At 48.5% G+C, this 26014-nt stretch overlaps 1 protein-coding gene and 2 pseudogenes across 6 annotated transcripts in view; 2 read left to right on the top strand and 1 right to left on the bottom strand.

Annotated features, from left to right (window-relative positions):
- CLDN14 (claudin 14) overlaps nt 1-26014 on the top strand; it is a 113860-nt gene that overhangs the window by 76639 nt on the left and 11207 nt on the right. Inside the window, exons 1-2 of one of the 5 annotated variants that reach the window (XM_003263911.4) lie at nt 17756-18383; nt 20309-20498. The exons of 3 other annotated variants lie outside the window; for them this stretch is intronic. The gene's annotated coding sequence lies outside the window, so the exon portion shown is untranslated. Of the gene's footprint in view, nt 1-17755; nt 18384-20308; nt 20499-26014 lie in introns of those variants that run through there. One more of the 5 variants, XM_003263912.4, reaches the window with a different exon arrangement.
- LOC100598675 lies at nt 8508-9525 on the bottom strand (annotated as a pseudogene). The gene is made up of 2 exons (XR_004028608.1): nt 9387-9525; nt 8508-9307 (listed from the first exon to the last, which is right to left on the bottom strand). The product of XR_004028608.1 is annotated as a 28S ribosomal protein S5, mitochondrial-like (transcript).
- LOC100598332 lies at nt 10504-11942 on the top strand (annotated as a pseudogene).

Here is a 26014-nt window from a genome sequence, read left to right as displayed (position 1 = left end):
TCCTTCCTTCCTTCCTCCTTTCCTTCCTTCCTTCCTCTGCTTTCTTCTCCATTGGCTGGGAGGGTATCCTGAGTGATTTGCAAGCATTTGCTCTTAGGGGTCCATGTCATCTTATTTAGACTAGGAAGAGGGAGCAGGGGATGCTCTTGTGCCTAAATCTCCTGCCTGGTTCTAAATTTGGAGGAATTTGTGCCTAGAAGAAAGGCTTCTAAATCATTTCAGATAGAGCACAGGCTCTAGAAACCCTGAATTTTTATTTTTTTTTGAAACAAGGTCTCACTCTGTCTCCCTAATTGGAGTGCAGTGGTGTGATCATGGCTCACTGCAGCCTCAACCTCCTGGGCTCAAGAGATCCTTCCACCTCAGCCTCCCAAGTATCTGGGACCACAGGTGTGCACCACCATGCCTGGCTAATTTTTGTATTTTTTTGTAGAGATGGGGTTTCACTATGTTGCCCAGGCTGATCTCAAACTCCTAGACTCAAATGATCCTCCTTCCTCAGCCTCCCAAAGTGCTGGAATTATAGGCATTTTGGGAGCCACTGCACCTGGCAGAAACCCTGATTTTTATAACACAGTATATTAGCATCCTAGGGCAGCTGTAACAAAGTACTTCAAATTTGGTGGCTTAAAACAACTGAAATTTACTCCCAGTTCTGGAAGCCAGAATTCTGAAATCAAGGTGCCAAGAGGACCATGCTGTCTCTGAAGCTCTAGAGAAGAAGGCTTCCTTGCCCCTTCCAACTTCCGGTGGGGCCTGGCCATCCCCGGCATTCCCTGCCCTACAGCTGCAACCTCCACCTCAGTCTTCACATAGCCCTCTTCCCCCTGTGTCTCCTCTGCTCTTATAAGGACACCAGTGGCATTGATGTAGGACCCACCCTAATCCACTGTGATCTCATCTTAACTCATTACACCTACAGCCCTACTTCCAAATAAGGTCACGTTCTGAGGTTCTCAGTGGACAAGAACTTTGTGGGGTAAGAACAGTCTCTAACTCAGTGCATGGGTTGTAAAATCACCTTTGCTTCTTAGCCTATGGGCTGGGGGCTCTAGCCCCAAGCTCCAGGCTGTCAGGAGGGAAGCTGCTGCTTGAATTGCTCATTGTAAACATCAGCATCTGCATTGATCAAATGTGCATAGCAGCACCTGCTTTTTTGATTAAGTCAGTATGATTTCCTGAGATTCCAGAACTCAAATGGGCAGCAAAAAATTTCAAATTCCCTTTTCCATAACTGAATATGATTTCTGTCTCAAGCCTTTATCCCACCCCATAATGGAGTTCTTAAACTTGACAATTAAACAAAGTTCAGTCAATTCAGGATAAACTTGATCCAATCAGACTTTCTGGTTCCCCTTTATTTATTTATTTTTCTGAGATGGAGTTTCACGCTTGTTGCCCAGGCTGGAGTGCAATGGCACGATCTCGGCTCACAGCAACCTCCACCTCCCGGGTTCAAACGATTCTCCTGCCTCAGCCTCTTGAGTAGCTGGGGTTACAGGTGTCCACCACCACGTCTGGCTAATTTTTGTATTTTTTAGTAGAGAAGGGGTTTCACCATGTTGGCCAGGCTAGTCTCAAACTCCTAACTTCAGGTGATCCACCAGCCTCGGCCTCCCAAAGGGCTGGGATTACAGGCGTGAGCCACCGTGCCGGGCCTCTGGTTCCCCTTTCTGTGTGTGGGGATTTGTTCCTCCACCCAGGGAACTCAGGTAACAGCAGGCATCTGAGGGAAGTTTGGGAACATCCAGGCCTCCTGTGTGGTCCTCGTCTGGATACAGATGTCCACGGGGATGCACAGGAAGACCTGTGGTCTCGAGCAGAATCATTGTATTCATCTGCCAAGAATGTTGGCACAAAGTTCCACAGACAGGGCGGCTTAAACAACAGGCATTTATTGTCTCACAGTTCTGGATGCTGGAAGTCCGAGATCAAGGCACCCACAGGGTGGGTTTCTCCTGAGGCCCCCTCCCTGGCTTATAGATGCTGTCTTGTCCCTGTGCCTTCCCAGGGTCATCCCCGTGCATGTGCCTGTGTCCTCATCTCCCCTTCCTGGGAGGACACCAATCCGATTGGGTCAGGGCCCACCCATACGAACTCATTTTAACTTAATTGCCTCTTTATATACTCCATCTCCAAGTACAGCCACATTCTAAGGCACTGGGGGCCAGGACTTCAACATAGAAATTTGGGAGGGACACAGTTCAGCCCCTAACAATCATCTTTTCATGCCAAGGCAGTAACAGCTCAGATTCACTCGAACATGCCAGTGTGCAGGGACCACAAAGCTTCTTTAGTTCTCCTCCTCGTGAGACGCTCTCCCACGGGCAGCCCAGGGGACTTTTAATCTGTTAGGAATATCCTCTCAGCCCTGTCTGTTTGAAACAAGCTTCTTTGATTGAAATGGGCCTTATTAGGTAAATATTTGTTTGTAGATTCCACTCTCGTCAGTCCTGTTTCTCTCTTCCCTGGCATCATATCCTACATGGCGACCAGTGTGCAGGAAATCTCACAGTCCCCCTGGGAGAGGGGATGGTCTCCTGGTCTGTGCCAGAGGCTAGTCCGACATGAGCCTCTGCTGCCCAGCAGGTGTCCACCCAGCACGGGTGGGCTCTTTGCGAATCTAGTTGATGTCCCCGCAGATCCTGAGGTCCTGCTCTTGGGGGCTCTCACGTGTGACCAAGTCCACCATAGTGATCCCCCCAAGATCTAGTGGGATCCCCACCCCATCCTGGCCAAAGTGGGCTCTTGGCATCCACTGGCTCCCAGCCAGGACTTGGCTCCCAGCCACTCTGTACCTGCTTTGGGAACACATGAGGATTCCGGGTCCCCTCCACACCATGGAGGAGATGAAGGCTGTCAGGAATCCTAGCGTGTGCTCATCCATCCCACCTTCCTTCAGCCATGTGTGTTCCTTCAATACCTACCCACACTCCCATACTGAGATGGGGCCTCCTCCAATGATTCCAAGCAGGGGGCAGAAAAAAAGCCCATTTTGTGGAGGCTCCCGCTCCACAATGTTAGCTGCGGGAGAGACTGTGGCAAGTGTGTGGCCTCTAGGCTCCCCTTCCTCTCCCTCCCTTCTCCTCCTCATGCCCCAGGACTGGAAGAACTGAGCTTCCCTTGCTCCTTGAAGCCGACACTGGCATGCAATGTCCTGAGTTTTCTGGATTATAAGAACATCAAAGATCAGACCTGCCGGCCTAGGTCTTTATATGGTAATTGAAGCTAAAGGAACCTTGAAGATTATCTCTTACCAATGCCTGGCTTATAAGAACACTGTCTTGCTGAGAACATAAAAACCTATGTTATTAGAACCCACATTAAGAAAGCTTAATGTGTCTTGCCAATTTCTCCTCCGTGCCCTGCCTCCCAGGGAAGGCAAAAGAGCAGCCCTCTCTACTCACAGACCCCAGCTCAGGACTCCTCTGGTGACACCCCCATTTGTGGGGTGGACCCAGAGACCAGGGCAGGACGAGGGCCCCTCTCAGAGCCCCTCGCAGCTGCTTTCGGGGAGGCTGCCCTTTTACCTCCTTGAGTCCAGGAGTCTCGATCTCCTCCCAGGGAGGCAGAAAAACAAACCGGTAAACAAAACACGGGCTCAACAATATCCTCTCAGGGTTGGTTCTGTCCTGCTATTGGACTTCAATGCCTGACTTAAAGGCCAAGAGTTTGAGAGGCTTCTTTGCGATCTTGTCTGACCTGTCTCTCCCCACAAAGACACAGTGGCTCAGAGCTCCCAGGCAGAAAGGGGGACTCTGAGGGCTTTCTCCTACAGAGAACGTCATTCTCTCACAGCTCCAGAGGCTGGAAATCCAAAATCAAGGTGCTGGCAGGGCCACAACCCTCTGAAGGCTCTAAGGGAGGCCCCTTCCTTTGCTGGTCCCACGCCCTGGTGGCTCCAAGTCTCCTTGGCCTTCCCTGGCTCGTAGTCGCATCATCCCCATCTCTGCCTCTGTCGTCACGTGGCTGTCTTCCCTCTTCCGTGCCTATCCTCTTTTTGTTAAGGACAGCAGCCATTGGATTTAGGACCAGTATAACTTCATCTTTACTTTTTGTGTTTGTTTGTTTTGGTTTGGTTTGGTTGGTTTTTTTTGTTTGTTTTGTTTTTTGGTTTTTTTGTTGAGACAAGGTCTTGCTCTGTCACCCAGGCTGGAGTGCAGTGGCACAATCACTGCTCACTGCAACCTCCACCTCCCGGGCTCAAGAGATCCTCCCACTTCAGCCTCCCAAGTAGCTGGGATTACAGGTGCTCACCACCATGCCCTGCAGCTAATTTTTGCATTTTTTGTAGAGACAGTTTTGTCACGTTGCCCAGGCTGGTCTCGAACTACCAACCTCAAGCAGTCCTCCCGCCTCAACCTCCCAAAGTGCTGGGATTACAGGCATAAGCCACCGCACTCAGCCACATCTTAACTTAATCACACCCATAAAGACACTATTTCCAAGGAAGGTCATAGTCTGAGGTTCTGGGTGGATATGAGTTTTGCAGGGACACTATTCAACCCACGTCAAGGACTCCTCACTTAATGCATCATGATACTGTTCTTACTCCAGTGGTGAGACCCCAGCCCAGAGTGGGTGCTTGGGAAGAGAGACGGCCTGTCCACATGCACCTGTCCTCCCAACATGCACCATATTTACTGGGAAAGCTGTACAGCCTCACACATGACCTTCAGTAGTCCCCGGCCTCCTACGGTCACCAGGCCTGATGCATGTACTCCAGGCTCCCCACTTTCCTGACACAGCCCCACCATTCTCCGGATCTTTTATGACCATTTGCTTATTTGCTTATACCCCTCCTTGTTCCAAAAAGGATTTCAGGCAGATGGTTTTTATTACCAGGCTAAATGAACATAGCGAGATCCTGTAGCAAATACAGTCTTCTCAGCAAACATAAATTTCCATGAAGCCAACATGAAAAGACCCAAAAAGTACTCGGAAATTAAAATGATCGTGTTAAGCTTGACATCAGGCCCCCTTTCTCATTTTCGTTGACTCGCTGACACACGCTACATTCCTCGCCGTTTTGCTTTTGAAAGCTTTGTGTGTTGCTTCTTGTTTTCTGGTAACCCCTTTATGGAAGAGGCCCCCAGCTGGGAAGAGAGGTTCTTGAGGTTATTAAGAGCTGAACACAGTGAGTAAGTGCCTTGTTTTAGGGCACAAACCTTAGGAAAGAGACTGTGAGTGAAGTTCATCAGGGTATCTGGGGATCCTAGTTCCTGCACCAGAGCTGAGCCCTTTAATCACATTGACCCTAATTAGTTTGCTGGGGTGAGGGTTGAACCATTGACTCATGTTTTGTACTAAAAGCAACGGAGGAGATGCAGCCTCCCAAGTTAACGTGATACAAATGAAGGCCTTTCTCTGGCCTTTGGAAAGGTTTGGCTTTGCTGCTGCCAAAAGTCATTTTGAGAAAACAATGTGTGTGTGTCCAGGGATGTGTGTGTGTGTGTGTGTGTGTGTGTGTCTATGCACTTGCATGTGTGTGCCCACACGTGTTGGCGCATGTGCACGTTGATGCATATCTGAATATGTTCATGTGTTTGGGAGGAGCAGAAAGCAGAAGCGGTGAGGAGGGTGCAAGCAAACCTGGTTCCATGTGTATCAAACTGAACAGTCAGAGAAAGGCCGAGGTGGGAGGGTCTCTTGAGGCCAGGAGTTCGAGACCAGCCTCGGCAACATAGAGAGACCCCATCTCTACAAAAAATTATAAGAAAAAAAAATTTTTTGGCCAGGCTTGGTGGCTTACACCTGTAATCCCAGCACTTTGGGAGGCCGAGGCAGGTGGATCACTTGAGGTCAGGAGTTTGAAAGCAGCCTGGCCAACATGGTTAAACCCCGTCTCTACCAGAAATACAAAAATTAGCCAGGCATGGTGTCAGGCGCCTGTAATCCCAGCTACTCCGGAGGCTGAAGCAGGAGAATCACTTGAACCCAGGAGGCAGAGGTTGCAGTGAGCCAAGATCACACCACTGCACTCCAGCCTGGGTGACAGAGTGAGACTCTGTCTCAAAAAAAAAAAAAAAAAAATTAAAAAAAAAAATTGAACTAGCAGACATGGTGGTTCACACCTGTAGTCCCAGCTCTTTGGGAGGCTGAGGCAGGAGGATCTCTTGAGCCCAAGAGCTCAGGGATGTGGTGACCCATGATCAAGCCATTGCACTCCAGCCTGGGCAACAGGGCAAGATCCTGCCTCTAAAAATTAAATTAACAAAGTTAAATAGAATAAAATAAAACAGAGCATTCTTCTCCCTTTGGGAGGGGATCTGATGATATCTGAGTGTCTCTGGAGCCTCTGACTTCCTCATCTCTAGGCTGCCTGGTCCGTGGCAGTCTAGAGAAGTGCTTCCAGCCAGGCCGCAGCAAAGTCATCCTGATCCCTCAGCCATAAGAGATACAGCTGGGCCTGGGAGTGGAGAAAAAGACCTTGCAGAAAACTGTGTTTGAGATTCACACTTGTTCATGCAACGGCTCCTGGTTGAGGGCTCAGTGCTCACCACAGCTGCCTCCTCTGATGGCTTGAGGGAGGGTTGGTGGCTCTGGCTGGCTACTGGGGGAGGAAAGAACTTGGGGTTTGGATGGGAGGCCCAGGTGAGGCCCGGATCTTCCTATGGCCAGTCGTGAGGACTGGACGTGATGCCTGGCAGTGATAACAGCTCCCTCGCAGTCATTGGCAAGACTAAATAACAGTCTATGCAGACGTGCTTAGGAAATTATAAGGTCCGAGGCAGGCCAGAGGGTCAGGTTAAGAGAGAAGCAACTAGGTGGCATCCAGGACAGGTCTGGCCTTTGTCCAGAGTGGGAGTGGATGACTCTGCCATCGTCCCCGGACCCCCACCAGGACCTGCCGTCAGCTACTCAGCTGCCCCGTCCTATGAGAGCCGAGCCCCTGTCCAGGCTGGGGAGGCCTTCCCACAGCACACCCTGCACAAGAGGACACTGCAGGAAGCTGCATGTGTTGTGGCCCAAAATCCTGATTGTTGCTCATCCTCCTGGGGTGGGCATGGATCAAGATTTGCCATTGGTGTCTCAGCATCAGCTGGAACTGAGAAAGGAGGGAGGTGTTGTGTTGATTAATATCTGAGAACATTTATTCCAATAAAACTCCTTACTCCTAAACAAGTGGGCAGCTGCAAGACCACATTTGATGGGACAGTCCAATTCAGAATGGCTAATATCAGTTTTGGATGTTCTCTCTCTCTCTCTCTTTCTCTCTCTCTCCCGCCCCCCACTCTCTTTCTCTCTCTCTCTCTCTCTCCATATATATATTTATATATATTTTTTTTTCTTTGAGACAGAGTCTCACTCACTCTGTTGCCCAGGTTGGATTGCAGTGGCTTTATCTCGACTTACTGCAACTTCCACCTCTCAGGTTCAAGTGATTCTCCTGCCTCAGCCTCCTGAGTAGCGGGATTGCAGATGCATGCCACCACACCCAGCTAATTTTTGTATTCACTGTGTTGGCCAAGCTAGTCTTGAACTCCTGACCTCAGGTGATCTGCCCACCTCAGCCTCCCAAAGTGCTGGGATTAGAGACGTGAGCCACTGTGCACGGCCTCTTTCTATATTTTTTATTGTAGTAAAACACACATAACATAAAATGTACTGTTTCAGCCATTTGAAGTACATAGTTCTGTGGCATTAAGTACATGTATATTGTGCAGCCATCCACCACCATCCCTCTCCAGAGCTTTCTCCTCATCCCAAACTGAAAGTCTGTACCCATTAAACTGTAACTCCCCATCCCCCCGCCCTCAGCCCCTGGCACCCGCAATTCTACCTTCTGTCTCTATGAATTTGACTACACTAGGTATCTCATAAAAGTGGAATCACAGGCCGGTCATGGTGGCTCACACCTGTAATCCTAGAACTTTGGGAGGCCGAGGAGGGTGGATCACAAGATCAAGGGATCGAGACCATCCTGGCCAACATGGTGAAACCACATCTCTACTAAAAATACAAAAGTTAGCTGGGCATGGCGGTGCACGCCTGTAATCCCAGCTACTCAGGAGGCTGAGGCAGGAGAATCACTTGAACCCAGGAGGCAGAGGTTGCAGTGAGCCGAGATCCCGCCACTGCACTCCAGCCTGGCAACAGAGCGAGACTCTGTCTCAAAAAGAAACAGAGAGAGAAGGAAAGAAGGAAGGAAGGAAGGAAGGAAGGAAGGAAGGAAGGAAGGAAGGAAGGAAGGAAGGAAGGAAGGAAGGAAGGGAGGGGAATCACAGTATTTGTCTTTTTGCAATGGGCATATTTCACTTAACATAACGTCCTCAAGTTTCATCCGTGTTGGAGCATGTGTCAGAACTTCCTTTTTCCGGCTGGATGTTGCATTGTGTGGTTACAGCACATTTTGTTTATCCATTCATCTCTCAGTGCACACCTGGACTGCTGCCACCTTTTGACTACTGCAAATAATGCTGCTATGAATGTGAGTGTGCAAATACCTGTTTGAGTCTCTACTTCATTCTTTTGATCTCTTTATATATATATATATATTTTTTTTTAAGTATAATTATTTATTGCTAAAGAGTTTAAAGATTAAACTTTCCTCAAAACAAACAAAAGGCAAGGCAACACCCCAAGCTGTGAGGGGCTGTCTCTCCTAGGTGCGGGGCAGCACAGGAACTGGCTGCACAAGGCCAGAGAGGTTACATGGCGGCTCTCTTTAAATTAGACCACACAGAGCGCTTCATTCCCTGCGCAGTCTTCACATCTTCCCAGTCCAGTTTGATGTCTGGAACCTCATCTTCCAGCTCCGGATCCTTCCTCAAGGCCCCCCGGGGGGAGGCATCCACAATGGGCAGAGGGCCACATTCCTCCCGGATTTCCACAACATGGAGGCCCTTCTTATCAGCCAGTTGTTGATGGGTTTCCTGTCTGGAGAGCCCACGGAAGAGGCCCTGGGTGAGGCTGAGCATATTAATGGACCCAGAGACCTTGGCATACATGTCTTTGATGCCAATGAGCCGGCAGATGGTGATGATGGCCCTGTGGCAGCGGAGGCCATAACCTTTGGGTTGTTTCTTCATCTTGATATGCGTCCTTTTAAATCTTCATGAAATATCATGGAATATTGTATGGTCTTCATATCGTTCTATATAATGCAAATAGTGAACTGCTCTGTTCTTTGCTTTCCTGAAAGCATCCATCCGATCAGTGGCTTTCCCAACAGCAAAACCTGCAGCTCCTTTTCCATTCCCCACAGCCACCAGGGCACGGATCGATTTCTTTCTTCCGTCTTTCGCTGTCATAGTGAAAACATTTCTTACCTCAAGTATCCTGGTATCAAAATCCTCATATGTTTCTCCATTGGGACCAGGATCAGGGGGGCCAAGACTGATGCCTCCCCATGAGTTTCCACTCCATCCTCGCTCCCGTGTAACCTTCATCTTCCTCTTTCGGTCCCACTCTTCTCTCTGCTGGATCATGTCTGCCTCCACCTTCTCCTGCTCCTCCTTGCTTCTTTGGGCAATGGTCTGCACTGCTCCATTTTTCGTAAGAGGGACATTCAGTCCAGGCCATAGAAAACCATAACGCCCTTCACCAATGATCTGACCCCTGTTCAGATCCTTTCTTCTCTTCTTTTTAGTTCTTTTGCCTCTTCCTTTTCTTGCTCCAGCACCAGTCTCCGCTAAAGCGCCTTTCCACAGCTCATCTGCAGTCAATTTAGTGAAGAAACTATATGGTCTATACTGCTGGCTCATCAGGTGACTGGGAGAAGAAATACAGCATTGTATCTGCAGTGCACGGCTCAAGCTGGCGTAGGGATGGATGTCTCTGGTTCCCAGTGGTGACAAATGGCCACTGCTGAGAACACTCTTCCAGGCCAAAATGGAAGCTGCTGGTAAGGTGTTTAGGGAATGCTGCCTCCCCAATAAATGACCTGCCGTCCCGCTACACAGCACGGGGAGGCAGCCCACAGCGCGCACCGCGGTCGCCATGCTGGAGCCTGATCTCTTTATATTTTAAGAGACAGTTTTTTGGATGTCACTTCTCATCAGTTCGTTCCTGGGAAGCTCAGCTGGGAAGTTACTGGTATCTGTCTCATCCAAAAGGTTAAATCTTCCAGTGTCCTGAGTACACACCAGCAATTAGCAAACGCAGGACCACATTGAAATGCCTGTTGCTGAGATTGTTGTCAGCTAAATTATGGGTGCCAGGTAGATAACAGTGAGGTTGCATTTCACAAATGTGTCACCTGACTTTCAGAAACTTCCCATTTCATACCAACTATGATCTGACAGCACCAAAGAAGCTGCAACATGAACTAAGGTGTACCTAGCTTCAGAGAAGAAAAGTGCAAAAGGAACCTCTTTAATTCATTTCCTCACTGATCTTCTCTATTAAATACATTGCCATCAATTAACTTTTCTATTCTCTATTTGGAAATTTCCTTACTAAACAAAATTCTATCTGATTCTAAGTAGACTATAAGGCACTATGAACCCAAGTTATACATGAAGGATTATTTCAAGAAATGGGAGGGAGGAGGGTGGCAGGATGGTGCTGGAAAGCACTATAGTGTGTGTGGACAACAGTGAGTACGTGCGGAATGAGGACTTCTTCCCACCCAGCTGCAGGCCCAGCAAGACGCTGTCAACATAGCATGTCATTCAAAACCTGCAGCAGGCCAGGAGCGGTGGCTCACGCCTGTAATCCCAGCACTTTGGGAGGCCGAGGCGGGCAGATCATGAGGTCAGGAGTTCAAGACCAGCCTGACCAACATGGTGAAACCCCATCTCTACTAAAAATACAAAAATTAGCCGGGTGTGGTGGCACGTGCCTGTAGTCCCAGCTACTCATGAGGCTGAGGCAGGAGAATCCCTTGAACCCAGGAGACAGAGGTTGCAGTGAGCCGAGATTGCGTCATTGAACACCAGCCTAGGTGACAGAGCAAGACTCAGTCTCAAAAAAAAAAAAAAAAAAAAATTAAACAAAACCCGCAGCAACCCTGAGAACAACATGGCCCTCATCACACTGGCTGATGACTATGAGGTGCTGACCACACTCACTGCAGACACCAGCCGCATCCTGTCCAAGCTACACACCATGCAACCCAAGGGCAAGATCGCCTTCTGCACTGGCATCCACGTGGCCCATCTGGCTCTGAATGAAGCGCCAATGGGGCAAGAATCACAAGGCGCATATCATTGCCTTGGTGGGAAGCCTGAAGGCAATGAGAAGGATCTGGTGAAACTGGCTAAATTCCTCAAGAAGGAGAAAGTAAATGTTGACATGATGAATTTTGGGGAAGAGGAGGTGAACACAGAAAAGCTGACAGCCTTTGTAAACACGTTGAATGGCAAAGATGGAAGCGGTTCTCATCTGGTGGCAGTGCCTCCTGGGCCCAGCTTCACTGATGCTCTCATCAGTTCTCCAATTTTGGCTGGGGAAGGAGGTGCCATGCTAGATCTCGGTGCCAGTGACTTTGAATTTGGAATAGATCCCAGTGGTGATCCTGAGCTGGCCTTGGCCCTCAAGTTTCTATGGGGGAGCAGCAGCAGTGGCAGAAGGGGGAGCCCAGATGAGCAGCTGCAGCTTCTGCTGCTGAGGTCAGGATTGCTACAACTGGGACTGAAGGCTCAGATGAGGCCCTGCTGAAGATGACCATTAGCCAACAAGAGTTTGGCCATACCAGACTTCCTGACCTAAGCAGTGTGACTGAGGAAGAGGAGATTGCTTGTGTCATGCAGGGAGCAGAGTTTGGCCAGGCGGAATCAGCAGACATTGATGCCAGCTCAGCCATGGACACATCTGAGCCAGCCAAGGAGGAGGATGATTACGATGTGATGCAGGATCCTGAGTTCCTTCAGAGTGTCCTAGAGAACCTCCCAGGTATGGATCCCAACAATGAAGCCATCTGAACTGCTGTGGGCTCCCTGGCCTCCCAGGCCACCAAGGATGGCAAGAAGGACAAGAAGGAGGAAGACAAGAAGTGAGACTGGAGGGAAAGGGTAGCTGAGCCTGCTCAGGGGACTGCATGGGAGGTGCAGAATATAGGGTTAGATGTGTGTTATCTGTAACCATTACAGCCTAAATAAAGCTTGGCAACATAAAAAAAAAAAAAAAAAAAAAGGAAATGGAACCTCTCATTTCCCATCAGGTTTACATCTGATTTTTCATTCATATCTGATGGGAAATGAGAGGCTCTCCAAGGTAGGTGGTGCAGTTTTTGGACAGTGACTTGGTTTGCCTTTACTGTCACTTCATTGTCACTTGTCTGAGGATAAGAGGGTGTCCCGAGACAGAAAACAGAACAGAGCAGAGGATTGGGAAGGCACCTTGCTTTCACTCTATATTTGGAAATGAACTTGACTGCTGCGATCACTAGTGCAACATCTTGCTGTATTGATTAACCTGTACTCAGGTAGCGCTGGTGACAGAAGCGACCCATCTGTTTCTAACGAAAATCAGAGTCTTGGCCAGGCACAGTGGCTCACGCCTGTAATATCAACACTTTGGGATGCTGAGGCGGGTGGATCACTTGAGATCAGGAGTTCAAGACCTGCCTGGCCAACATGGTGAAACCCTGTCTCTACTAAAAATACAAAAATTAGCCAGACATGGTGGTGCATGCCTGTAATCCCAGCTACTTGGGAAGCTGAGGCAGGAGAATCGCTTGAACCTGGGAGGCAAAGACTGCAGTGAGCCAAAAATTACACCACTGCACTCCAGACTAGGTGACAGACTAAGACTCCATCAAAAAAAAAAGAAAAACAAAATCACAGTCTCACTCCATGTCATAGAAATAGTGGCAACTGTAAGGTACACATATGGCTGTCAGTGGGTGAAGTCTGTTCCCCAAAATGCATATTGAAGCCCTACCCTCTGGTGCCTGTGAATGTGACCTTATTTGGAAACAGAGATTTTGTGGATGTCATCAAGTTAAGATGAGGCCATTAGAATTGGCCCTAATCAGCCCAGTGTGGTGGCTCATGCCTGTAATCCCAGCACTTTGGGAGGCCGAGGCAGATGGATCACCTGAGGTCAGGAGGTCCAGACCAGCCTGACCAACATGGAGAAACCCCGTCTCCACTAAAAATACAAAATTAGCCAGGCATGGTGGTGCATGCCTGTAATCCCAGCCACTTGGGAGGCTGAGGCAGGAGAATCACTTGAACCCGGCAGGCGGAGGTTGCGGTGAGCCAAGATCGCGCCATTGCACTCCAGCCTGGGCAAGAAAGAATGAAACTCTGTCTCAAAAAAAAAAAAGCTTCATAGAATTGGCCCTAATCTAATCTGACAGGTGTCCTTATAAGAAGAGAACGACATGTGAGGAGAGACATGCAGGAAGACCACCATGTGATGAAAAAGGCAGAGATTGGAGTGGTCATGCTGGAAACCAAGGAATGCCAAGGATCTGGCCACCACCAGAAGCTGGAGGAGGCCAGGAAGGCATCTACCCAGTCTCAGAGGAGCACAGCCCTGCTAGCATCTTGGTTTTGGACTCCTGGCCTTCAAAACTGCAAGGCAACAGACAAATGTCTGTTGTCTCAAGCCTCCCAGCATGTGGCACTGTGTTACAGCAGCACGAAAACACCAACGCTCTGGCCAAGTTTCAGGGCTTTTCTCTTGGTGGAAAAGTAACCATCTCTTAAGTCTGAATTTGCAATTCACTGTTCATGTCAGAAAGTACAATCTTAAACCCAAGAACATGGGGCTTTTGAATCCAGAATCTAATGGACATGCATGCATAAATAGAATCCGAGCCTCACGCTCTTCCTACCTCACTCGTCTTTGGGGCAGTTTTGTGGGATTTTCCTAAGGAAAGGGTCTATTTTTTGAAAACGGCCCCAAGGCCTACAGTTCTAAATCTAGACCGTGTCTGAGCAGGGACAGTCTAGGTTCCTGTATCCCTGCCCCACAGTGGGCCATAAGTCCTGCGTCCTCCTCAATGAAGGGTGGAGATTGCCCATCCCTGCAGTGGGTCCGTATCTGGCCCTGTCCCCCTTGGCTCCTTACAGGGCAAGAGAGGCTCTGAAGCTGCTTCTTTCTTTCTTTATTGCAATTGGCCTAGTTCCTGGCTTCTTTTCCTGCCTATATTACCAGCAGGGAGGGAAGGAGACTCCTCCAACAAGAATGTCCCCACCCCAAATAGTGCCATTGTCAATGCCAGGAATCCAAAAGGTCCCAACCCACAAACCACAACACCCCTCTCCAGGAAGGGGTGACAAAAGCTCTCCTTCGGCAATACCTACGATGGATAAGGCACCACGCCGGGCACTTTGCATCCATCAACTCACACAGCTACATCATTACCAAACCTGGGCTCACCGTTCTTTTAACCAAAGATGGAGGATCCTTTTCCGAGGCTGACCTGCACTCCTAGTTGCCATGGAGAAAGAATAAACCCTGGTTCCTTCACTGCGTGGTTCCTATGAGGCCTCAGAAGCAGCAGCTGCCTTGTGCTTCTCTCTCTGGACCTCACATGACCTCTAGCCCTCACTGGACACAGACCCTGTGACTCCAGACAAAGGGTCAGGAACTTTCTGAGGCCCAGTCCAGCAATTCCTGCTCAGAGACACCCATGGTTTGAAACCAAATGATGCATTTGTGCAGCCCTCCAGTTGTAACATTTGCCCAAGGGCTGTGAGCTGCGAAGCTAGCACTGGACCGGGCTCGCTCCTCAGGGACTCTGAACCCAGCGGCGCAGAGAGAGATGCAGACTCCAAGTCAGAAACACCACCACCTGGCCATGCAAGGAGCTGATGCTGAGATGCAAGGGCTGCAGTGAGGCCTTGGGGAGAACTTGCAGCTGCCAACTCATTCTGGAGATGGATACAGGGTAGTAGCATGAGACAGTGTAGTGGTAGGAGCCCACAAGGTGAGGCCAGTGTGCTCGGTTCAATCCCTGCCTCCACCACTTACAGGTGTATGACCTTGGGCGGGTGATTTCACTTCCCACAGTCTCTTTTACCATCCATAAAATGAGGTTAATAGGAGTACCTAAAGCAAAGGTTGTTTTAGGATTAAATTAGTAAATAGACGTAATATGCTTAAAACCACAGCTAGCACACAATGAATGCTGCCTTTGTGTTCAGGACCATTGTGAGTTTTGTTACTATTAACACAAGCAGTCTCCTTAGGTCAGACCTCTGCAAAGATATCATAGGCCTAGCACCAAGGTTTTCATGGAAGCGTAGTGACTTTCACAGGATATGCTGTTGATGAATAGAGCAAAGTCAAGTTTTACCACGACATTTACTCTAGCAAGTTAGCTAAGGATCCACTAACTGCAGACTCAAGTTGTCAGCATATGTGTCGCTCAAATCAAAGGGGACCCAAAACGGTAACCCAAACCCCAGGCATCTCTGCATACATAATTTTCCCTTCATTAATTTGTTTAGTCAACAAACTTTTGCCAGCTGCCTAATGTGTCAGACCCTAGTCTGGCTCCATGAGAAATCAAAGAATGAATCAAGCTTCAAAGACCAGTTGAGATCAGAATAAAGGTGATCTATCCATCCATCTACCCATCTATCCATCCATCCATCCATCTGTCCATCAGTCCATCCATCCATCCATCCATCCATCCATCCATCCATCCATCCATTGAAACACTGACTAACTTCCATCATACCTAACCCATCAGGACAGTTGCTGCCCTAACTCACTGGGATGATTTTAGGAGTGTTAGAAAAATGCTCAAGACTTTCCTCTTCCAAATCCTCACTTACCCCCAATCGGCATTCGAAGTTTTACTATTAAATCTTTATTCCTTAGACTTAAAAGTACCTCCTGGGAGGGGCAAAATGTTGAGCCATTATGAGTCATTTACACCTTAGAGTTTAAAACCAGATCCAAGGGAAGATGTTGATGGAAATTGGCGAAGTCAGGAGAAGAGTCCCCTGCCCACTCAGGGAGAGAATTGGGAGAGAAGGGCTGGAGCCTCGGGACCAGCCTTTCTGCCCTCTCATTTTCCCTAGGTCTGTGTGTGCCTGTGGCCCTGACTCTGAGAGGCAGGAGGGGAAGGTATAGTGCTAGCCAGGCTCCCTGCTACTCATACGTGCTGGAGTCCAATAACTATTTGATGAACGAAGAACAAATCAATACCTTTCTATTTAGATTTCGTCACATCATGTTTCTGTGACTTTGCCCTCTGGTCCAGGAAACACTGTTTTATCCAAGAGGAGCCTTGGGCCAGGGTCACAGGGCAGGGAATTTTCATACTTCAGCCCAGAACAGGAATGACTTGTTCCAAAGAAAATCAAGACTAATAAAGACTTCACGAAATATCTACAAAATGGAACGTTATGTCCATTTCATTCACTGTCGTAGTATAATATCTCTAAAAAATATCATAATATTTTAAAGCAATTTGGAGTTTACATTTTCTCTCTGCGGGTTTTCCTAATAATACACAACGAATGCCAAGAAATCAAAGCCAGTTGTAAACTAAATGTAATGAACTTGTAGCCAAATCATCTCAAAGGCAAAGTTATAAAAAATAATTTCTAAAAAGTGCCCAGAATAAAATTATAGATAATATGGGCACATTTTACTATTATGCTAGTACCCCTACCTATTCCCACATTCTTAAAATGTTGTTCAGCAAAGGGCAATGATTCTATCTCCAAGTTAGTTCATTCCTTTAACAATTTCATTTCAGCCTGTGTAACTTCTTTAGGTGGGGTGGAGGATCTAACGAAAAGGTCTATTTCGTTGTCAGGTAAAATTCTGCGTGGTTTTATGTAACTTTCCTGGCGTAGATAGTGAAATAGTATATCTGGTGGGAAACCTCGAAGGATAGAGAATCTGGGCCTGTAAATGACCTGAACCAAAGTTGTTTTTGTTTGTGACTGTTCACTTCCAAAAAAAGACCAAAAAAGCTATGCAGATGTGGGTTATGTCAATCCTCCATCAATAACATTTAACAGATGCTTCCGAATGCCTGCTCCAAGCTCCTGACACTACTGGATGTGCTGTCTTTCTGTCTTTCACCGTCCCATTGAACACAGGGGCCAGGCTTCTGGTCCATGCCCAGGGCATTTGTCCACACCAGATTCCTTCACTACATCTTTTTTTTTAAACACCAACCAGAGCCTGGCGGATTGATGCACGCTGTGGAAGACACGCAGAAGCCCAAGTAAGTCCCTGGCCCTGAAGCATGTGCGGTAGGCTCAGTGAGGAAGGGGCGGAAATGCTTGTCATGTCAAATCCGTGGCTCTCAGCACACTTCTGAATTCCAGAATCACCCACAGCGATTTTCAAAATTGAAAAGGAACTGGGATTTGTGCCTTGAGAGGGTCCCCAAACCTTGGAGCCACTCAGGGTGCTGGCTTTCGGCTACACATTCCCACCAAGGGATTTCATTCTTGCAATTTTCAAGGCCAAACATCTCTTAATCACCTAATCATTCCTCAAAGGGCTGGAGGCATTCCCAGCCCCACCCAGTTCCCTCAGCCACCCTCAGGTGCTGCCTTCACTTCCAGCAGAACTCTCCCTAGCCCTCCTGGACATCGCTGTCAAGCAAATATCTTGACCTTCCAAGAAAGTCACCTTCTTCCGTCAGCACTGGTTTCACAGTATGCCATGTCTCTTACCTCCAACTCGTAGCAAATTGTCCCTCTTTCCACACTTTGCTCCTTGACCCATCCAGCTCCACATTCCACCAACAGACCATCCGAATCACCCACAGCTGCAGTTGCAGAAAAAAGCAAATAAACAAAAGCAGTTGCTCGTTGATCAGAATCGACCAGCATGCATCTAGGGCCCATAGCAGCCTAAAGGCTGAGAAGCTGAGTTACTCAATAGCAGAAAAGCCCAAAGCAGTGTGAGGACAACCGCCAGGTGGTGGCTCAGAGGAGGACACAGTCGCTGTGGGCAGGTGGTCAGGGCATAGGAAGGAATGAGCTCTGGATTTTTAGTAATCTACAACAATCAGGCAGTTCCAGGACACAGGGAAGTGACTGTGAACAGCCAATGGACCCGGAGCCGACAGCCTGGGCAGGTGTAGGCTGGACTATGGATGCCCTGTAACCCTGCCAGGCTGGGAAGGGGAGGCCTGATCCTGAGGGCGTGTTAGGAAGGAGATGCCCAGGTTCAGGTGTATCGTGCATTTTTTTTCCACAGTGCAGAAATGACATTTCTGGTTGGTCTTGAATGTCTGCTCTGGCCAAGCCACCTCCTCTCATGCTAGCTAACCAAGTGGCACGTGTGCCCACGCAGGCCGTTCTAAGGAACACTGTAATTGTCTAGACAATTTTCTCTCAAATACTCCATCCTGGAAGCATCCGGTCAGCAGAAGAGGGAAGGCAGGAGGGTGGCAGCGTCCCGGCTGAGTCCTCTTGCACATGGGAGCTGGAATCCAGCCAGGCTCCAGAGCGGCTCTGGCTGGCAAGGGACCTGAACAGGAAGATGGGACTCGAGGTTTTCTGCATGTGAGTTTGGGGTGAAGCTGTGGACATGGGGTGGGCAGGGCTGGGGTTGACAGTCATCTGTTTTGGAAGCCCCGAGGCCCCGCCGGTTAGATGTGCATGCGGCCAGGGGTCGGAGCCTTCTCCAGGGGAAGGGACCCTGCTGGCCCCTGCAGGAAAGGAAGCTGCAGGCTGGTCTGGGCGGCCTCCAGAGGACCCCACGCAGCTGGCATGAGGGCAGCCAGGCTCCTCATGAGCCAGGAAGGACAATAGTCCGGTTCCTGGGTGTTTGGGCAGAACTCTTCATCGCTTCCCAGGCCTGTTTGGGAGCAAGGACTGAATCTGTTCAGTGTTTTGAGGCCACGGGTCAGCTCGAGGAGCTCAGCGCCACTGCCCCCTTCTGTTTGCTGGGACTCCCTCGTTTTTCTGCAAAGAGGGCCAGGCAGACTGTTCCGAGTTTCCAGACTTAGGAACATTCTCCTCCTCCCTAAAGACACCCCTGCCCTCCAACACAGACACATATTGGCATGGCAGAAGAGGGGGGGAATGTGAGAGATCTCTCTCAATAAGGGTAAAAAAAATGGTGCTGAAGAGGAGAAACGCCATGCAATTTGAGACGTGAGTTAATCCTTCAGTTACCTGGGGCCTCACATCCCCAACAGCTGCCACGGCTTCCCAGGATGGGCAGGAGGGACCCAGGCAAAACAGAAAAGGAACCAGGATTAGTGTCCTGAGACGGTCCCCAAACCTTGGAGTGCTGTCCTCACTGGCTTTAACTGGGTGCTGGCTTTAATTCCTGCAGTGTTCAAGGCCAAACATCTCTTAATCACTGGGTTTCATTTTTGAAGTCTTGGGAAACCAGAGTACAGCTCATCATCATGTGCTTCCAGGAGAAGTCTGCTATGCAAAGATGCTGTCGTCTGAGCTCAGCACTCATGCCTGTGTCTCTCAGTCACTCACTGAAGTTGGGGACGGGCTTATCTTTTAGGACGATAAAACTTCCGTAGCATACACCTTGCATTTGCTGGTATCCTTCCCAAAGGGCTTGTTGGTTTTTATGTATATTATCTCAGCATCTTCTAGATGTCTCTGGGGAGGAGCTATTCCTATGTAGACAGTCATTCCTATGTAGACAGTGAGTAATAGGCTGAGCAGCTTGCCCAAGATTAGTCAGACTTGAAGCCAGCGCCAGCCCCCATCCTTATCTGGCTGCAATCTGATTTGTATATCTCAAGCTTACTGTGTTTTATTTACCCATCTGTATAATGGGTTCGATGCATCTTAAGACATCTACAGAAAAATCTATAAAAAGGAAGACATATAGATTCTTCCTTTGGTGCTATGAAAATGTCACTATTAAATATTTCCTGTTTTCCAGTTAGTTTTTTTTAGATAAAGATCAATAAAATGGAATATGTCCATTATTGTTTTTTAAAAAATCATTCTGTTGCCTATATATCGGAAAAGATCTTTCATTACGCAGAATAATAAGTCTAAAAGTCTGTTTTCAAGGCTAGTACCAATGTGTTTTTAAAATGCAGGTGGCCAGCCTTGCCAGTTCAGGAATGATTCTTGGCGTTTTCAAACTCAAACGTTCCTCCTTCCAGCTGATCTGTGGATTCTTCACTCACACCATTTGCAGGGCAAGTGGCTGGCAGGGCCAAGGACTTTTCACTGGGTGACCAACAGCAACATCGTGTGGGGAATTTTCTACTTCGGGCCATTTGCTGAGAGGGCTACTGGGCCTAAGCTGCTACTGCCTCCTTTATCTCTGCCTGTTGGGTGACTCTGTAAAAAGAAAGACAGGAGAAGCTGAGGCTCATTCACTTACCTTGTCCACTTCATTCCCAAGAGAAGTGTCGGGGGGACCTGCCAGGGTTAGGGGAAGCTCTGAGCTGAGCCCCTTGTGCAAAGAGGCGAGCCACTCGGAGGCAGCTGTTCCCTTCTAGGTGTGGAAGTGCGCATGCTCGTCTACAGCTTTCCTGGAAGAAGAAAGAAACAAAAACTGAGATTTAGAACAGCAGGTCTGTTTCCACCGGCGGCCACTCTTGGGCACTGGAGATCAGCAAGAGCTTTGTTTTTAAAAGGCTCTTACATGGCAGATATTCGCAGAGGCATCAGGGCTACACTTAAATGAAGGTAAAGTAAACGCATGAAACCATATTTTCGATTCTACAGAACACTGCAGGAGTGTCTCTGTTCCTTTCAACATCCTAACTCGATGCACTCATTGTTTTAAGGGGGGAAAATCCCAGTGTCCAGTTCCTGGCATGTCCATAACAGGCAGGGCCAGCTTCATGGGCACGTGACCTGTGCAGTTACAGGGAGCCCCGTGCTCAGAAGGGCTTGCACATGGCCTGATGTTCTGCAGACGCCATCTAGACATTCTTAATAATTTCTGAACAAGGGGTTCTGTATTTTCATTTTGCACTGGATTCTGCAAATTATCTAGCAAGTCCTGAGAGCAGGCAAAGGTAACCTACAGGGCCTGGTACTCTTCAGAGCAAATGCACAACCTAGCTACTGTGTGTATGTCTAAAGGCTAAGCCACACCTGCCATGCACTACTTTATCTGCAAGGCCTTTGCTTACGCAAGGATTTCTGCAATCTGAAATCTCATACCTGACTCAATTAATTCTAAATGTCTTTATATCAAAGTATCACAGGCTTTTCTGGAAGACTGACCCAATCATATTCTCACCACTGTGAGTGTATGCTTTGGGGACTGGGCCAGGAGGAGATTTGTTCTCAAAGGTCATCAATGGGCCGGGGGCGGTGGCTCATGCCAGCACTTTGGGAGTCTGAGGCGGGTGGATCACGAGGTCAGGAGTTCGAGACCAGCCTGACCAACATGGCCAAACCTGGTCTCTACTAAAAATACAAAAATTAGCCAGGCATGGTAGCAGGCACCTGTAATCCCAGCTACTCAGGAAGCTGAGGCAGGAGAATCACTTGAACCTGGGAGGCGGAGGTTGCAGTGAGCTGAGATCGCGCCACTGCACTCCGGCCTGGGTGACAAAGTGAGACTCTGACTCAAAAAAAAAAAAAAAAGTTATCCATTAAAATAGAAATGCCTGTGGGGTAACTTCTTGGCCAAGATTAACAATGAGGGAGGCTCAGTGCCCACAATGGGCTGGGGTCCCAGGAAGAGGACCCAGGTTGTAAGAACAGGCTTCCATGGGGCTCTGGGAAGGTAAGAGCCAGAAGGCAGAAAGATAAATAAAGAACTGCCCCCCCCCGCCCCAACTACTTTTTCTAGATGGCAGAAGGCAATGGTGCAGGGCCACATGAGGGAGGGTAAGATTGTAGCTGGAGAAGAGGATCTCAAGCAAAGGGAGTGGGAGAGCCTAGCCTTATGGGTAGGTGAGACAATATTCCAGGGACAGGCCAGGGACAACTGTCTCCATCTCAGGAGATCCCAAAGAGAGCCTGCACTCGGCCGGCAGGCCCAACAGAACAGACATCTGAACTATGACTCTCTGTTAAACCATTTTGGACTCTTTAAAGCTCCTAATAGGATCTTTAAAAGTTACATCAGGCCAGGTATGGTGGTGGCTCATGCCTGTAATCCCAGCACTTTGGGAGGCTGAGGCGGGCAGATCATTTGAAGTCAGGAGTTTGAGACCAGCCTAGATGGGGTGAAACTCTGTCTCTACTAAAAATACAAAGATTAGCTGGGTGTGGTGGCGTGCGCCTGTAATCCCACTGCGCTCCAGCCTGGGTGACAGAGCAAGATTCTGTCTCAAAAAAATAAAATAAAATAAAATAATAAAAGTTACATCAATGAAGCCAGCGGGGCTGGGTGCAGTGGCTCACACCTGTAGTTCCAGCTACTCAGAAGGCTGAGGCAGGAGGATCACTTGAGCTCACGAGGTCGAGGCTGCAGGGAGCCATGATTGCACCACTGCACTCCAGCCTGGCCAACAGAGTGGAAAATAATTTTTAATGAAATAAATAAGCCAATGGTTCTCAAACCTGGCTGCACATCAGAATCACCTGGTGGGGAAGAGGAGCTCAAAAATTCCCATGCATGGACCCCACCCCAGTCAGTGAATCAGAATCTCTGGAGGTAGCCAGGGCATCCAGATCTTTTTAAAGCTCTCCAAGGGCTGCGGCTACAGCAGGAGGGTGGAGAGCCATTGATCCAGGTGACTTCTCCAGGATGAACAGACCTTCTGTGTGTCCTCATGTCCCTCCATCCCAGCTTTGACTCCACAGCCCGCCATGATGTTCACACGTTTGTGTGCATGCATATTTCCCTTGGCTGTCTGCCTTCATCATTTTCCCCTAGGAAAATCCCCACCAAGTCCAGTCCAGCCCTTTGTCCACTTGGGACCCTCGTGGTGCAGCTGCTGGTGCTGGGAAAGGCTGTCCGGCGCCATAGTCTATGGTACCCTCAGGACCACTTGCCCCACCTGCACCCGGCACTGACCAGCACTTGACCCCTTGACTTGGTCCAGGCCTGCTGTCATTCTGGATGACCATGGTCTCCTCCTCTGTGCTCAAGCCTCCCACACCTCCTCCCCCATCTCCTGTCTCAAGACATCATGTTGCTTCTTATTTCCCTGAGAAACTTGGAGCAAACTCAGAACATGTGTTATTGCCCACTGACATCTCCCCCAGCCTCCTGCTCCCGCCTCCCCTCCCGTTCTGGAGTGAGCTCTCTGCATGCTGGGCAGAGCTTGTCTTTCCATGTGTGCACAGGATCCCTGCTGCCCCTACAGATGTTTCCCTCCCCGCTGGACCATTTCCTCAGGCCTGCAAACATGCTTCCGTGTCTCTCATCTTCAAAACAACAGCAAAACAAGAGTCCTCTCTTGCCTACACATCCCACTGGCAGAGGTTTCTAACTCTTTTGGTTTTGTTTTTTGTTATCAGTTTTGTTGTTCTGGGTGGCGGGATGGGGATTGCCTGGGATCCCTCTGGCAATCTGGCGAAGCTGATGTATTCTTCTCAGCACAATACTTTTAAATGTGTAATATAACACATAACATGCAGGATTATAAAGGAAGTGAATTATAGTAAAACATAGTTATCAAAATATTTTAGTGCAATTCTGTTCCTAGTAATGGATGACCTTCCTTATTAATGCATTACATTATGAGGTCTAGCAAGCATCTTATAAGTACCATTTGAAATTGTTACAGTGGTAAATGTTCTTTGCAAGTATCTGCAACGTCTGTAATGCGATGCGACATCTCATGATCTCTATTGCTGATTAAGGCACAGGCACTGGTCATATTGCTGTAGGTGGCTGCCTCCATTCAGGATTGAAGGAAATGCTAATTGTCAGTGAGAGGTAGATGAAATAGAAGATGTCACTTTTTTTCCTAGCTGAGTTGACAGATATCCTGAGGCCTATGGGCCCTGGACCCCGTCCTAAAACTGTTGCCTCATTTCCTGATTCCCCTGGAGGGTCCAAGTTCTTGAAAGAACTCTCTGGGCTCATTCTCTCCTGCCCCTCTGTCCATATTCTCTCTTGAACCCGCTCCAATCAACTCCACCGAAACTGAGCTTATCAAGGTCTCCAATTTCCTTCATGTTGCTAATCCAGCGATCACTTCTCAGTGCTCAGATGACTTGATCTATCAGATTACTTGACTTGACACAGTAGATTGCTCTCTCCAACATGGAGCTCTGTCCTCCCTCACCAGTCTCCTCTGGGTTGACCGTTCACTATCGGCCATTCCTGTAGCCCATGGCTGGCTCCTCTTCCTACCTCTATCCTCATCCCTCCCCTGATGTTGGAGGGTTCCTAGAATCAGCCCTGGAGCCCCTGCTCTTCTCTAACGCTCCCTCCTAAGAGACTCCATCTCATATTTTAATCCCATCTCCATGCAGTGGAGACACAAACAGACTTCTCCAGTTCAGTCCCTCCCTGAACCCTGCACTTACATATGCAACCATGGTTATCCCCAGCTGAGTAGGCACAGGCATCTCAAACTGAACAAGTCCAAAAGAAAATTCCTCTCTTCTGCCCTTCATCCTCTGTATCAGTCAGAGTTCTCCAGAGAAACAGAGCCAATCGGACATGCATTTACATAGAAAGAGGACTATTTATTCTAAGGAATTAGCTCGCATGATTCTCAGGGCTGGCAAGTCCAAAATCTGCAGGGTGGGCCAGGCACAGTGGCTCACACCTGTAATTCCAACAGCCTTGGGAGGCCAAGGCTGGAGGATTGCTTAAGCCCAGGAGTTCAAGACCAGGCTGGACAACATAGTGGGACCTCCATCTCTACAAAACATTTTTAGAAATTAGCCAAGCATGATGGCACATGCCTGTAGTCCCAGCTACTCAGGAAGCTGAGGTGGGAGGATCACTTGAGCCTGAGAGGTCAAGACCAGCCTGGGCAATATAGCAAGACCTCATCTATAAAATAAAATTCTGCAGGGTGAGCTAGCAGTTTGGAGACCCAGGATCACTGACACTGCAGTTTCAGTTGGAAGGCAGCCTGCTATAGAGCTGAGAAGGGCTGATGTTGGAAATAAAGGTCAAACACAGTCTGCTGGAGAGAGTTTCTTGCTCAGGGGAGGCTGCATGTTATGGTCTAAACATTTGCATTCTCCCAAAATTCCTATGTTGGACCCCTAAGCCCCGATGTGATAGTATTTGGAGACGGGACCTTTAGGAGGTAATTAGAGTTCGATGAGGTCATGAGGGTGGGTGCCCTCACAATGAGATTCGTGCTCTAAAAAGAAGGGAAAGAGAGAAAGATTTCTCTCTGCCTGAGTGCAAAGAAGAGGTCAGGTGAATTTCCACCAGGAACCAAAGCAGCCAGAACCTTGGTCTTGGACTTTCCAGCCCCCAGAATTGTGAGAAAATTAATTTCTGTGGCTTAATCCAGCAAGTCTGTGGTATTTTGTTGTGGCAGCCTGAGCTGATGGAGACCAGTTTTTTCTGGTTTTAGTTTGGCCTTCACCTGACTGGGTGTGGCCCACCCACATTACGGAGGGCAATCTGCTTTCAATGTTAACCTTGTCCAAGGACTAACTTCACAGAAACATGAAGAATAGTGTCCAATCATATATCTGGGCACCCCACGGCCCAGCCAAGTTGACACATAAAATTGATCATCACACCCTCCAAACCCAGATCTCCAACCCTCTTCAAGCTCTCAATAAATGGCAACTCCATTCTTCCAGTTGCCCAAGACAATAACCTTAGGCACCTGTCTCACACCCCACAGCTAAACCATCAGCACATCCTGCTAGCCTCACCTGAATATAGAAACTGACCTCTTCCCGGCAGCCACCTTTATCACCACCATCTTGGCTCGACCTCCTGGCATTTCTTACCTGAAAGATCACAAGAACCTCCTGTTTGGTCTCCCTAATTCAGCCCAGACGTAACCTTGGACAAGTTATGTAACCTTTCTACACCTCAGTTTCCCTATCTGTAAATAAGGATGGCAACATGCACATTGAGATTTAAGAGTTCATTAAATGCCCACAGAAGTACTTAGCACATGTTTGGCATATCATAAACACTCTGAAACTTTAACTATGACTGTTTTCACTCTTATCATTAACAACTAACAGCTTTGGAGCACCTGGGCTTCAAAGGCTAAATTTACAGAGAATGAGTTTTAAACCTCATGTTTAATAGTATTTTCCTTACCATTAGAAAATCTTAGCCTTATGTTTTCATTTGACAC

The sequence above is a fragment of the Nomascus leucogenys genome, chromosome 25 (genome assembly GCF_006542625.1).
Source record: "Nomascus leucogenys isolate Asia chromosome 25, Asia_NLE_v1, whole genome shotgun sequence".
Lineage (NCBI taxonomy): Eukaryota > Metazoa > Chordata > Mammalia > Primates > Hylobatidae > Nomascus > Nomascus leucogenys.
This window is presented reverse-complemented; position numbering and strand designations above follow the sequence as displayed.